The following is a 12,870-nucleotide window of genomic DNA, read 5'->3' as shown; positions in this document are numbered from 1 at the left end:
GCGGTATACCCGGCAAAGCTGCGGGTTACAAATGTGTCGAAAGACTTCCATTTGGAGACACTGGAGGAGGCGAATACCTTTATTGTAAACCATGGACTGGGGTCCAGTTATCTGTATTGGACAAGGGGGGGGGGGGGGGCGATGGCCCCCGTTGGAAATTGAGTCTAGTTAGAGACTGCATTCTGAAGTCTGTTTTATCCTCGAAGTAGGCAATATCGTTGTTTTTATTTTCTTGTTGTCCTGAGAGGAACTGCCCTGTCAGCAGTCAGCTGGTGAATGGGAATGAGATGTTTGAGGGGGGGGGGGGCTGCAGCTGGTGAACCCGTTTTGGCTGGTTCAACAAGCTCAGCATCTGGGCCGGAGCCCCGGGGGGACGTTGGATTCAATTTTAGTGTCCAGATGAGGCGTTGGTGAAAAATGGGGGAGGGGGTTAGTTTGCTGATGATGACTATAAAACTGTTTTTGTTTTACTCTGAAGATGTGTGCGCGTGGTGGCCATCTTGGGTGGACCCTTGGCCTGTACTTTTTGAAGATTTGCTGGATAGTCCCTCACGGTGGAAATGGCTGATTCCGTGACGGGGGCTGGTGCAGAGACCCTTGATTCAGCTGCTCACCTGGAACGCCAGGGGATTGGGTGGACCAGTGAAGGTCAAGGGTTTTCGCTCACCTAAAGAATCAAAATGCTGGTGTGGTGTTCTTGCAGGAGACTCATTGCAGGTTAGAGATCAGACCAGACTGCGGAGGGGTGAGCCAAGTGTTTCACTCGGGCTTTGACTAAGGGTTAGAGATCAGACCGGACTGCGGAGCGGTGAGCCAAGTGTTTCACTCGGGCTTTGACTAAGGGTTAGAGATCAGACCAGACTGCGGAGCGGGGAGCCAAGTGTTTCACTCGGGCTTTGACTAAGGGTTAGAGATCAGACCGGACTGCGGAGCGGGGAGCCAAGTGTTTCACTCGGGCTTTGACGGAGGGGCTCGATGTGCTGCAATTCTAATCAATAAACAGATCCCTCTTTCAGTAACGAGTATCATTGTGGACACTAATGGGAGATACGAGGTGGTCAGTGGGTCATTGGCAGGTACATTGGTGGTGTTGGTGAATGGCTAAGCCCCTAACTGGGACGATGTGGCATTTGTAAAAAAAAATGTTGGGATCCATCCCAGACCTGGATACACATCAATCAATGCTTGGCGGAGACTTCACCTTGTGTACTGGATCTGGAAATGGACTGGTCCAAGCCCCTTCAACCGCTATAAATACACAATAACGGAGTGGAATCTGGACGGACCATCTGGCATGACCCAGGCACCGGAAACGACAACAGCGAACCCAGAAAAAAGAGAAATAAATCTGTTCCCATCATTAGATTGTAAAAGAATTATGGGACACAGATTTAAGATTGTGAGCAAGATCTACAGGGAGGATATGAGGAAGAAATTTTACAGAGTGAGTGATAATGATATGGAACTCAATGCTTACAAACAAAGGTCGATAATCTCCAGGTCCTGATAACTCGAATGGTGCTGTCAGAATTTGATGTGAGGATTGGTTGTGAGTTTCCTGTCTGCGAATTACTTTCTAAGTTCCTGTGAAAGATGTTTACAAAGGCATCACTGTCAGTCCAGAAATAAAATTCAGGAAAGATAAACATTTCTCTTGGTTTGAATTTGCTGTGTGTAAATCCTCCCCTACTAACCCCCTGTAAAAGGGTTTCCAAAATTACTCACTGTCAGTCCAGGGTCGAAATTCACAACATTCTCTCCTCCTGCTCCCTGGTCCAGGATAACCGCTCATGCCCCCCGCCCCCCCCCCCCCCCCCCCCCCCCCCCGCTGCACACTGACCATCTTGTCATCAGCAGTCCCCTGATTTGAGAGTGATGTTGACTCATGATTGTGAGTTTCTGCCCTGGGTCATCATGTGGCTGAACAAAGCCGCAGAGTTTTGGACACATGGGACAGGATGTCTAATAAGACAGTGAAATCCGGAGAGCAGGATTGGCTTCCTTTTCTTTCTATCTCTGCCACCACTTTGCATCATCAATAAGACATTGGGACTGAAAGACTAATCCAGTTTGATGGACACATTGTCTCCATTCTGAACAATGCGGAACAAGCTCCTCCCACTCATTGAAACATCGCCCCGACAAAGATGAGAAATGCACATGCTAGTAAGGCTAGTATGATATGAATGGGAGTTAATAGTAGTGTACCAAGTACTTGCTACCCTGTTGAAACTGAGGTTTTAAGGTAGTCAGTGCTAGGTTTTCAAACAGTGACAACAGCTTTATAAAGATAATTTGACGATCTCTCAAATTTGTTAGAATTCTGGCGGTCAATATTTTTGTTACAAAATGGTTACCAGATCAGCAGTAATGTACTTTGCACCAAATGGGCATCGAATAACCATATGTACATTAACGAGATGGTTGCAACAGCACTAAATTCAATGTGTGTAGATTTGGGATTGAGTGAGTCAGGTGTGAAGAGGACTTGTTGAGAAAGGTGGATTGTCCTGGGGAAGCCTTTCCTGCCACATTCCAATAAAGATGGCGCCCGTTAACCCGAGCCCAACATGAGGAGCTGCAGCTCCGCTCGGTACAAACTGGGTGCAGTAAACTCTTTTCCGACGTTTGCGCCTCACAACAGCTTTACACAACGTTTCCGCACACCCCCGCCATCTCTCGCTCCCTCCATATTGTTAAATGCCTCTCACCAATTCCAGATCTGAAAAAGACCCCATTCAGCATCGCCATTATCCACACTGCGCATGCTTCAATCACAGCCTGACCCCGCCCCTCATTCACTCCGATTGGTTGGAGGACCAGGCGCCCTCACTCAAGCCTCACGTCCCGCCTCTGCTTTCTATTGGTCCGGAGCTGTCGTCAATCACCCGGGCATTGTGACGGTGACAGATGGTGAGAGCGGCCATTGGCTCAGGCTGACTCGCTGATTGTTCCTGTCTCTGCCCCTCCCCCTCCCTGCTGCCCTCTGACCTCCCGCCCCTCTACCTGAGGTGGGACCACCTGGGACTGCAGACCCTGCCCTCTGACCTCCCGCCCCTCTGCCTGAGGTGGGACCACCTGGGACTGCAGACCCTGCCCTCTGACCTCCCGCCCCTCTACCTGAGGTGGGACCACCTGGGACTGCAGACCCTGCCCTCTGTCCTCCCGCCCCTCTGCCTGAGGTGGGACCACCTGGGGCCTGTTGATGCCCCCCTCCTGGGGTGAAGACCCTGCCATCCGTCCTCCCACCCCTCTGCCTGAGGTGGGACCACCTGGGACTGCAGACCCTGCCCTCTGTCCTCCTGCTCCTCTGCCCGGGATGGGAGTGGGACCACCTGGGGCTGTTGTGAAGACCAAGGGCTTTGTTTTGCGACCCACAGGGCTGAAGACCGCCGTCCGCCTGCATTTCACCACCTGTGGTGGGTGTGGGGCAGCCTGGGACATTGTTTTAGGCCCCTCCAGGGCTGTAGAACACTGCCCCAGGATGTACAGCAAGGTCGTGTTTTTCCTGTGGGTCGAGCAGACGGTCCACCACGTCCTGGAAAGGGGGCTCATGGTGAGCGGGCCACACGTGGCGGTGGACCTGTTGGAGGCCATCGCCGAATGTGTGGTTCTTTCAAACGTCCCGCCCTACCTCCCCACCGAGCTCCTCCTCCCCAACTCAACCTACTGGGGGAGGTCAGGTCCGGGATGGCGTCAGTGACACTCGGCCTGCGGGACCCTTCCCTCCACCATGTCTACTCCTTCCGGCATCATATTTTTGTCCACCTGACCCGGGAGGAGATCACAGAGGAGGGCTGAGGCATATTCGCCGGAATTGCCCCACCCTAACGGCCACCACCAACACCACCTCCAGGGTGGCCACGGCTGGCACTGCCGCCCCTCTCTGCCACCTCTTCATCTGCCCAGCAGCCGGCCCTTGGCAACACCACGGCTGCTGGCGGGGGGGGGGGGGGGGGTGAGGGAGCCTCCGCTAGACCAGAGGCAGCCTAAAAACACCAAACGGAAGACGGCACAGCGGTCGGACCGGGCCCGTCCACACCTTGGCCCCCATCATGGGTACTGACCCCGTCCCAACCAACTCGGAGGCCGCAACCTCACCTCGGGACACCGTCGCCGCCTTGCAACAACCTGAGGTGCCTGGAGAGACCTCCACACAGGCTCCGGAGGGCGGTGGGGCACTGTGTACGGCCCCGAGCTGGAGGCTGTTCCAACCTCACCACTATCCCAGGACCTGGGCGATGCGGACGGGTGGGACGTTGCTGAGGGCCCTCCAGCAGTGGAGACCCCGCAGCGAGATGAGCCTGCCCCCCGCAAGCACCGCCTGTCCGGGCTGGAGGAGTTGGTGGATCTGGCTACCCCTCCCCAGGCGAGCGGGGTTGGGTGTCTCCTGTGTTTATTCCCAGCACCCTGAGGCCCAGCCCCGTTAAAAGAAGGTCAAGGCGGTCTCCAAGGCCACTGAGGTGCCCATTCTGCCGTCTCCCGAGCAGGGAGGCCTGGGGCCGGGCGGAGACGTGACCACCGAGGGCTTGTTCCGCCCGGTACAGTTTTACTCCCCGGTCACCTCCTTTTGTTCGTCGCCGGGGGCTGGCGGCAGCCACCAGTGTCCTCATATATTCGGCTCATGGGCGGGCGACGGCGAGGAAGGCTCCCCGCTCACAACACCCAAGCAGATGATGCCAAGTTCCATCCCGGACCTATTCCCGGTGGTCTTCCGGGGTCACTCCGAGGGCCCGGCATCGAAGGCGGAGGCAGGTTTGGAGCCGCCGCCGTCCACGGACCCTGAATCGTGGGGGGACCCTGCAGGGAACCCACCTGAGGACGATCCTGGGGGTAGGATGAAATGAAAATCGCTTATTGTCACAAGTAGGCTTCAAATAAAGTTACTATGAAAAGCCCCTAGTCGCCACATTCCGGCGCCTGTTCGGGGAGGCTGGTACGGGAATTGAACCGTGCTGCTGGCCTGCCTTGGTCTGCTTTAAAAACTAGCTATTTAGCCCTGTGCTAAACCAGCCCCGGATCAACTCGAGCCAAGGGCTAGTCGATGGGCCCGCGGCGCCCGCCACACTCTGTAGCAGGGGGCTTGGGCTCAGGCGGTGACTGCTCAGAGGAGGAAGGCTGCTCAGTGGTGGGCGAGTCTCGGTAGCTTGGTGTTGTGATTCATGCTGTTTAGTTGTCTGCCTGTCTCCAACAGGTATTGTCTCTCGATAATGACTGTGCTGCTACCCTTGTCTTCTGGTCTTATGAACATATCCGTGTTGGATCCAAGCTCCCGGATTGTCTGTCTTTCTCTCCGGGTGAGATTCTGTTTGTCTCTTGTATTTCACTGTGACAGGGCAGAGACCTGATTGAAGGGATTCAAACATGGGAGTTCTGGGAAAGATGGGCAAGGATTTGGGAGGTGACAACAAGTTCAAAGAGTTTGGAGAGGAGAGGGAGGTTGAAGATGGGGCAGTAATTTGTAAGGATGGCAGGGTTAAGGGTTTGTTTTATTGAGGGGGTGATGATGGCAGATTTGAAGGACAGAGGGACAGTACCTGAAGGGAGAGAAATGTTGACAATATCCGTGGTCACAGGGTAGTTGGCTGATCAGTAGCTCAGTGGGAATAGGGTCGATGGAGCAGGAGCTGGGTCTCATGGACAAGATGAGCTCTGAGAGGGCATGAAATGAAAAAAAATGAAATGAAAATTGCTTGTCACAAGTAGGCTTCAAATGAAGCCTGTTCGGGGTGGCTGATATGGGAATTGAACCGTGCTGCTGGCCTGCCTTGGTCTGCTTTAAAAGCCACCTATTTAGTCCTGTGCTAAACCAGTCCCGGATCAACTCGGGTCAAGGGCTTGTTGATGGGCCCGCGGTGCCTGCCACGGGGGCTCGGGCTCAGCCAGTGACTGCTCGGAGGAGGAAGGCTGCTCAGTGGCGGGCCAGGAGGAGGATTTAGACGCTCTCTGCAGTGAGGCAGAGGGCAGCCTCATGCCCGGCACCGAGTCTCGCCTCATCCCCTCAGGGCATTTTTGAAAAGCATCATGGTTACCGGGACTGCGTGCGGCTGGCCCTGGAGAGCTGGGGAAATCTGGGGCTGCTCCTCGAGTCCAAAGCAGAGAACTGGTTTGCCGAACGCCTTCCTGTCTCTTGACCAGGAGAAGGCGTTCGACAGGGTGGGTTCGAATATTTGCTCGGGACTCTGCGAGCTTTCGGGTTCGGGACGCACTTCCGATTACTGTACGCCGCCTCGGAGTGTCTGATTAAGGTTAATGGACCCTGACGGCGCCCCTTCGCTTTGGGAGCGGAGCGCGTCAGGGCTGCCCCCTGTCCGCCCAACTTTATTCTCTCTGCGTGGAGCCTTTCCTGCGCCTCCTGCGGAGGAGGTTGTCGGGGCTGGTTCTGCGCAAACCGGGCATGGCGGTGGTCCTTTCGGCTTACGCTGATGACGTGCTCCTCATGTTCACTGACCCCGGTGACCTGTGGAGGTTGCGAGAGTGCCAGACGTGCACTCCGCTGCGTCTTCTGCTAGGATCAACTGGGCTAAATGTTCCGGGCTCCTGGACGGTCCGTGTCAAATGGACCCCCTCCCAGAGGAACGCAGGCCCTCCAGCTGGAGCCGGACCAACATCCTCTACTTGGGAGTCCAGCTTTACCCAGCAGAGGAAGCCTGGCCGGCGAACTGGCAGGAGCTGGAGACCAAGGTCACCGCTTGCCTGGGACGCTGGACAGGACTGCTCAGAGTGCTGTCCTGCAGGGGTCGAGTTCTCTTCATATACCAGCTGGTTGCCTCCATGCTGTGGTACCGGCTGGTCACTTTGACTCCTCCCCCTGACTTTGTCGCATCCAGAGAACTCTGATTCGGTTTTTCTGGGACAATGGATTGCACTGGGTCGCTGCAGAGGTCTTGAATCTCCCGATTGCTGAGGGCGGTCAGGTACTGGTGTGCCTTTGCACCCAGGTAGCGACTTTCCGTCTTCAGAGTCTGCAGTGTTACCTGTACGTTGAGCCTTCTCCACGATGGTGTGCCCTGGCGACGTATTTCTTCTGCCAAGTGTATGACCTGAACTACGATGTGCAGCTCCTGTTCGTTGACCAGCAAGGTCTTCGGAGTTCATTGTTGGCACTGCCCGTCTGTACCAGGACCTTCTCAAAGTCTGGAGCATGGTCGCAATACCCCACAGCTCTCCCCCGTTAGGAGTGGTGGTTATCGTAAGGGAGCCGCTGCTCAGGAATCCGCAGCTCCGCCAATATCCATTCCAGTGGCTGGCAGAGGGGAGGGCTGTGGATGCCAGGGTGACCAGGATCGGTGACGTGCTGGGTGGTGGAGGAGTGGGCTGGATAATGCCCTACGAGCTTGCGGAGTGCGGAGCTGTGTCCGTCCAGCGCACGGCCAAAGCTATCCGAGGCCTCAAATCAGTGATGCTCAGCCCCGTGGGCACACTTAAACACGAGACGGTGCAGTTGTCCAGGGGCATCCCATCTGGGTGGATGCCAGCTTGGACCCCCCATCCCCCCCTCCCGGGCGCCGGTGCCCCACCACCTCAGCTGCCTTGTGAAAATACCCTCCTTTTCGCACCGCGGGAAGGGGTTTCCTGTACGGCCTGCAATTGCACACTTTCCACCTCTTTTTAAAAAAAATAAATGTAGAATACCCAATTCATTTTTTTTTCCAATTAAAGGGAAATTTAGTGTGTTCAATCCACCTAACTTTCTCATCTTTGGGTTGTGGGGGCGAAACCCGCGCAAACACGGGGAGATACTTTCCACCTCCTTGCCCTCGCCCGCCGTCCGGACACGCCTTGGCGTGCCGTGTTGCCGTCGGGCGGTGGAGGACCCTCTTCAGACACGTCCTCCCCATAAAACTTGGGGACTTGGGGTGGAGGCTGTTGCACAGGGCAGTGCCGTTCAACCGGAGTATATCCACTTAATCTGGCGTGATACACGGTGTGAAAACTAAGTAAAGTTAAGCCACCACATGGCCTCCCCAGAGACCTGCCACTTTTGCGGCCTGGTGGAGACCGTGGAGCACGTGTATGTTGTCTATCCTCGGCTGCACTCCCTTTTTGCTTTCCTGACAATGTTCTTGTTGGAATTTTGTTTGCAATTTAGCCCCACGCTCCTGATGTACGGATACCTGGTGAGGAGGGGGGCGGGGAAGGCGGAGAACCTCCTTGTGAACCTGCTCCTGGGCCTGGCCAAACTTGCCATTAATAGGTCCAAGCAGCGGGCGACCAAGGGGGTCATCTGACCTGACTGTTTGCCCCTCTTCCGCAGCCTTGTTCGCGGCCGGGTGACCCTGGAGCGTGCGGTGTCCACGGGCTCACTCACTCGAGGCCTTCCGTGCTTGGTGGGAGCCGCCGGGTGTCCCTGGAGCATGCGGTGTCCATGGGCACATTCAAGGCCTTCCGTGCTTGGTGGGAGCCGCAGGGTGTCCCTGGAGCATGCGGTGTCCACGGGCACACTCAAGGCCTTCCGTGCTCGGTGGGAGCCGCAGGGGTTGGGCTGCCTTATAGACCCTGATTTTCACACTTTGATTTGATGGGTTTTGTTAAGTTTCTGTTTCCTTTCCAGTTCCTTTTGGGCTGTGCTCCATTTGTTGTTTGGGAACAGCCCCCTTTGTTTTGTCCATCTGTTAATGTTTGTTCCTTTACTTAGTTTTCACACCGTGTATCACGCCAGACTAAGTGGCGGATGCAGAATATACTCCTGCTGTGGGGAGATAAACATCGCAGGTCATCACTCACAAAACTCAAAACACAAAATAAAAAAGTTATAATTATCTGCCTTTATCATATGACAGTCGTTAAACCTTATAAAACCACAGGGTCTCAGACAATAACAGTGGAGATGGGGCCCAGAGGATAACCAGCAAAGGATTCATTCACTTTGAGAGTAACCAACACAGTGTCTGTTACAATAATAAGTCAGACACAGCCGGTTCTGTCCGGGAATGGAGACTCTGAACAGAAATAACCGGTTCATTTGTAAATGTCACCACAAAGTGATCTGTGTGACTCTGCCCTGACTCTGTGGGCAGATATAGGCCGCACTGACAGATGTTCTCACCAGATTGTGGTCCCTGGATTTATTTTCTGCTCAGAAGTGAGATGTGCGGTTTGGAACCGGCAGCAGAGAAACAGGAAGTTGTGTTACCTGAGAATGAAACAGCAGGCGTCAGTTTCATGTTATCACCGTGAACAGTCTTCCTGCCTGTGAGGGTGAACTCACTCTGACAGCATCAAGAACACCCACATAGATTTCTGCCGGTCTCAGCATTACATTCACCTCCATTCCAATTTTAAACATCAAAATATGAGGTTATTTAGATTTTTAACACTTTCACTGAACTGGAAGATGGACTGAGAATATCACTGGGAGAAATGAGGGGACATCACAGAAACTTAAATTTTCCTCAAAGAGGGTTATTAGAAAATAGGAGATTAAAAGTGAGTCAGGGCCAATCAGGGAGAGAGAGAAAGTGAGAGAAAGGATTGAGTCTCCAGAAATGAGATGTTCACTCAGAAAGCAGAGACGAGGGCAGCACGGTGGCTCAGTGGGTTAGCACTGCAGTCTCACGGCGCTGAGGTCCCAGGTTCGATCCCGGCTCTGGGTCACTGTTCGTGTGGAGTTTGCACATTCTCCCCGTGTTTGCATAGGTTTTGCCCCCATAACCCAAAAGATGTGCAAGGTGGGTGGATTGAACACGCTAAATTGCCCCTTAATTGGAAAAAATTAATTGGGTACTCTAAAATTTAAAAAAGAAAAAAAAGAAAGCGCAGAGGTTCAGTGTGTTCTTCAGAGAGAGATAATGAGAGAGAGAAAAGTTTAGTGAATTTAGGCGCTCTGTGAAATAGAAAGGTTAAAGGAGAGAGTGTCAGAGAGAAAGATAGAGAGAGGTGGGAGGTATGTGGAATGAGTGAGTGTGAGAGTGGAGAGAAGTGAGAAACTGAGAGAGAAGGGAGATGCCTAGTGAATGAGAGACAGGAGAGCAGGTTCACATACCCGAGGATCACTGAGAATGATCAGAATAAGGAGATCACCCAGAAAACGGCCAATAGGAATCTTCAGCTGAGCACATCACTCAGTCTTAAAGGAATAGTCGGGGCTCTGACACTGCTCAGCTCCCAGTTAAAGGGGCAGACACAGCTCCGCCCTTTTCTCTGTTATTTTTCTGATTGTTAAAGGCCCGTAGGGGTTAGGTTTATTTAAAAGGACAGAATGTGGGAAGCACACATCAATAAAACTGGGCATTCTTGGACACAGATTGCAGCTCCTTCTTTATCCAGGAATGAAACTGTTGTCTAATTGTCCCAGCAGTTAACAGCTGCTATTTTAACGCAGACTTGTTGTAAAGGAGCTTCTGTTCCGTGTCTAGGGGTTCTGAGATATGGAAGAGAGCGGCTGGACCACATTTCTTAGATGCCTCAGGATTAACCCACACGGGGACTTTGCTGTCAGTGAAGAGAGATGAGAAAGACCCAAGTGTTGTCTGTCCCTCTCAGTGTGACCCTGAAGGACTGTGTCCAGGCTGAAGTTCTGTTCCTGCCGTGTGATCCTCCCCCAGATTGTCCTTTCTGAGCTCCAGACAGGTGATGTTCAGTTCGGAAAGACAAAAATCTGCAACAACGTTTCAAACACATTTATTCAGAATAATAAACCTCATCAGCAGATTAAGACTGTCAGAGTGAACATGACTCAGTCCTGTACATGAGTAACAGCATCAATAAGGGTATAATCTAAACCTTGTGGTTTCTTGTGAACTCGCTGGTGTGTTAGCAGGTGGGATGACTGAGTAAATCCCTTCCCACAGACATTACAGTTGAATAGCCGCTCCCCAGTGTGAATGCGATGGTGTTTCAGAAGATAAGATAAATGAGAAAATTCCTTCCCACATTTGGAGCAAGTGAACGGCCTCTCCCCACTGTGAACTCACTGGTGTGTCAGCAGGTTGGATGACTGACTGAATCCCTTCCCACACACTGAGCAAGTGAACGGCCTCCCCTCATTGTGAACCTGCTGATGTGTCAGAAGATTGTATGAACGTGTGAATCCCTTCCCACATTCAGGACAGGTGAACGGTCTATCCCCTGTATGAAGTTGCTGGTGTATCAGAAGGTTGGATGAATTAATGAATCCTTTCCCACAGTCAGAGCAGCTGAATGGCCTCTCCCCAGTGTGAATTCTCTGGTGGTTCAGTAGGGCAGATGGACGGCTGAATCCTTTCCCACACACCGAGCAGGTGAATGGCCTCTCCCCAGTGTGAGCATATTGGTGTGTTAGTAAATCCTTTTTGTTTTTAAAGCTCTTCTCACAGTCAGGACAGTTAAAAAATTTGTTATCAGAATGAACAAGTTGATGTGTCTGCAGGTGGGATGACTGAATGAATCCTTTCCCACACACGAAGCAGGAGAACGGTCTCTCTCCAGTGTGAATACGTTGATGTGTCAGCAGATCCTTTTTACATTTAAAACTCTTCTCACAGTCAGGACATGTAAATGGTCTCTTATCAGTGTGAACAAGCTGATGAGTCACACTGTGGGATGACCGAGTAAATCCCTTCCCACACACAGGGCAGGTGAATGGTCTCTCCTCAGTGTGAACTCGCTGGTGTGTCAGAAGGTTGTATGAATGGGTGAATCCCTTCCCACAAATGGAGCAGATGAACTGTCTCTCACCAGTGTGACTGCGATGATGAACTTCCAGTTGTGATGGGTAACTGAATCCCTTCCCACAATCCGCACATTTCCAAGGTTTCTCCATGGTGAGCGTGTCCTTATGTCTCTCCCACTTAAAGCCTTGTCGACACACGCAGCAGGAGTATAGTTTCTCCCTGCTGTGAATGGTGTGATTTTCTTTTAGGCTGTGTAACTAGTTCAAGCTCTTTCCACAGTCAGTGCAATGAAACACTCTCATTCGAGTGTGTGTGTGTCTCGGTGCTTTTCCAGTCACACTGATCTTTGACATTTTTTTCCTTAACGGAAGAGACAAATATTTCTCCTTCCAGTTTCAAAGACTGATGATATTCAGCTCCTGATTAATCGAGTGGCTGTCAGATATCGATGTGATATTTGGTTCTGTCGGCCAATCCTCCTCTTCCAATATCCTGTAAAAGGACTTTACAAAAGTCATCACTGTCAGCTTTTGGGAGCCGCACTCACTCTCACTGCGGCTGCGCTCAGGCCGGAGCTGCACCGCGCATGCTCCGCACAGAGAGGAGACTTCCGGGGGCGGGGCAACTGGCGCCTGCGCCTTCTGACTCCTGAGATGGAGATAGGGTGTATTCGATCACGCCGGGCATTCCGGGTAGCATTATCCGCCATTATTCCATTTTGTTCCTCAGGGTGATAAATTGGTTCCAGCACTTTTGATTACGTTCGTTGTTTGTACCGCATGTGCCAGCCGCATCGGTGTTTTTCTCTCTGATCGGCCCCTGTTAACGGCTGTCATCTGTTTCGTGGGCGATATGCCGCAGGGCGCCTGCGCGGCCGCCATCTTTCTCAGCGGAAATGTGCAGCAAGGCGCATGCGCGGGCATCCATGAACCGGAAGCCGGAGGAGAGAATCTTGTTCATTTCTCTCCTGGACTGAGAGTGAAATTCCTTTAGAAACAGGAGGATTTGCCAACGGGAACTTCAAACCAAACATCACATCATCATCATCTGATTGAGTTACTCGATTCATCAAGACCTGAATATCATTGGGAGATAAAATAGTTTGTTCTGTCTGAGGACAAAGATTTCAGATATCAGAGTGACTGGAAAACTTTTAATGACCATTCCAGGTTAAATTTGAGACTAATTACACCGATCACATTGGGGAAGTTAAATAATCTGCTGTTGTACTCTTATGTGTGAAGCTACATTTTAAAATTGCCACATTAGCATACTT

The sequence above is a fragment of the Scyliorhinus canicula genome, unplaced genomic scaffold (genome assembly GCF_902713615.1).
Source record: "Scyliorhinus canicula unplaced genomic scaffold, sScyCan1.1, whole genome shotgun sequence".
Classification (NCBI taxonomy): Eukaryota; Metazoa; Chordata; class Chondrichthyes; order Carcharhiniformes; family Scyliorhinidae; genus Scyliorhinus; species Scyliorhinus canicula.
The sequence above is the reverse complement of the archived record's forward strand: the minus strand, read 5'-3'. Positions refer to the sequence as shown.